This window comes from Apis dorsata, unplaced genomic scaffold (assembly GCF_000469605.1).
Source record: "Apis dorsata unplaced genomic scaffold, Apis dorsata 1.3 scaffold_150, whole genome shotgun sequence".
Classification (NCBI taxonomy): domain Eukaryota; kingdom Metazoa; phylum Arthropoda; class Insecta; order Hymenoptera; family Apidae; genus Apis; species Apis dorsata.
In genome coordinates this window covers 58,534-61,076 of record NW_006263441.1, presented here as the reverse complement: position 1 = coordinate 61,076, position 2,543 = coordinate 58,534, and the positions used below count along the sequence as shown (strand labels likewise).

Genomic DNA, 2,543 nt, shown 5'->3' with positions numbered 1-2,543 from the left:
TTTATTACTTTTTCATTTGTTTTTAATGCTTTTAATTTATTAGTTTCTTGTTTTTTAGTTTATAATTATTTTTAATAATTTTGCCTTTAATTTATTAATAATAATTTATTAATAATAATTGCCTTTAATTTATTAGTTTCTTTAGTTTTTTTAGTTTATAATTTTTTTTTAATAATTGCCTTTAATTTATTAATTTCTTGTTTTTTAGGTTATAATTTTGTTTAATAATTGCCTTTAATTTATTAATTTTCTAGTTTATAGTTTATTACTTTTTCATTTGTTTTTAATGCTTTTAATTTATTAGTTTCTTGTTTTTTAGTTTATAATTATTTTTAATAATTTTGCCTTTAATTTATTAATAATAATTTATTAATAATAATTGCCTTTAATTTATTAATTTTTTAATTTATAATTTTTATTATTTTTTCGTTTGTTTTTAATAATTGTTTTTAATTTATTAATTTCTTATTTTTTAATTTATAATTTTTTTTAGTAATTGCCTTTAATTTATTAATTTTTTAATTTATAATTTTTATTACTTTTTCGTTTGTTTGTAACAATTGCCTTTAATTTATTAGTTTCTTGTTTTTTTAGTTAATAATTTTTTTAGTAATTGCCTTTAATTTATTAGATTTTTAGTTTATAATTTATTTTTCGTTTGTTTTTATTAAATACAAATTGCCTCGAACGAAGGGGGGAAAAAGTTTGCGTGGCGTGAGAGTAAAAGCGAGACGAAACCTGCCAAACCCAACCTACTTTCGAGCCAACCTTGTTAAAGTGAAGGCGAAGATTGGCGAGGAGCAAGGGGGCAAAGATGATTCGAAAAGTTTGCGCTCCTCTTATTCTTTCTCTCGATATTTCTAATACTTCATACTTTTTCATATCGCTGCGCGGATCGCAATCTTAGACTGTTAACTTCGACCTTCTTCGCTCGGCCAAACTCAACAACTCGAGACGATCTCCCTACACATTTCCTGATGAATTGCTTAAAATAAAATTTCACCTGATTCATTTAATATTTTTTTACATATCTTTACACAAAAGAAAGAAAATCTGTCGAATATTGAACTCTATATCGTTGTTTTCTCGTGATATTTTAATAATAAAACGCGTTTTCGTCCTCGGTTTGTCAAGTCTCTTCATTGAGAGTAAACCTTACAATTCCAATAACGTGCTCTCCTACATTCTATTATTCTTATTTCTCACCTTCTCTCACTCTCATCTCCATTTCCATCGCTATTTTCCTTCTCTCTTATCGTCAATCTCTTAACGAACACTAAGTAATTTCGTTATTCAATAAAATCGAAAAACAAATCATCTTTGTTCGAACTAATTTCATTATCGTATTCCATGCTGACAAAAAACTCGAAAACTTCGAAAATAATATTTCTATTTCCACCAACAATGCCAAACATGTAGACCGATCGCGGTCTAATTGGAGATAAAAAAAAAAATCTAAATAAAAAAAAAAATTCGACGATACATTATTTTTGTAAGATTACGCGCGTAAAAAAATCGAACGTTAAAAATAAGTAAATATTGTCGCCGAGATTCGAATTGCCGCCGCGATCCAAGTGGTGGCGAGGGAGAGCCATTTCTCGAGTTATCGCGTCGGACCGAGTGGTGGTTGAGAGCCACTATCGGTGCGCAAAGGGTCGCAAAGGGTGGGCGATGATAGGCGTCGGCCGGCGCGAAACGTGTCGTCTGCCGATTAACGACCCGTTATCGGGGCCTCGTGTCGGCGGTCACGTGTCGCATCGACGGTCACGAAGCCGACAACCGGTGTAAGCGTCGCTTCCGGTTGAACGAACCACGGCTTCCTGGCCGCGACACGGCTACCGCCAATCAGGCCGCCCCCACTCCTCGCCCCACTTCCGTCGCTCGACGATAAGTAAAGCGGTGAAAGAAACGCAAAGGGAATCGATATCGAGCACCGATTACACGAAGGAGATCGAGCCGTGTCTCATTCGTGCTTGTGTTCCATGTTGATGCTTCCATTTTCGATATTTTTTTCGCCTTTTCTTTTTTTCGGAAAAAATTATAGAGAGATTTATATAGAGATTCGAGAATTTTCGAGTCGAGATGCGAATACAGCCACAGAAGATCGAATATAGAGGGTATTTTTCAAAATCGGGTATCGGGTTATTGACAATTGTGCGAGATTCGTTTGCAAAATTCGCTATTAATATAACCGTTGGTTACAATTGTTGCACGTGCCGATCTGTGGAAACCGATTCCATAATTGGGGGGCAAAGGGTCTATTCAGAAGATTTTTCGGGGAACGAGAATGAAAATAAACGCGCGAAACGTTTTCGTCCCCTCCCCCCTCCCTTTCCGATCGAATCTCATCTCTCGGCTCGAAATTCTTTTCAGGTCGGCAATTGAATTTGCTCCGCGATGCATTGTTCTCGTCTCGGTTTATTTTCGCATGATCGCATGCACGTGGAATTCAACGACTAGTCCATGGTAATCCTATATGAATCACGTTGAAGGTGATCTAATATTAGATGCGACGGAAGAGGATCGTGCGTAGAATCGTAGAC

At 34.8% G+C, this 2,543-nt stretch overlaps 1 protein-coding gene across 2 annotated transcripts in view; it reads right to left on the bottom strand.

The window, feature by feature from the left end:
• Positions 1-2,543, bottom strand: part of LOC102681365 — a 23,321-nt gene that overhangs the window by 7,832 nt on the left and 12,946 nt on the right. The gene's annotated exons all lie outside the window — the stretch shown is intronic.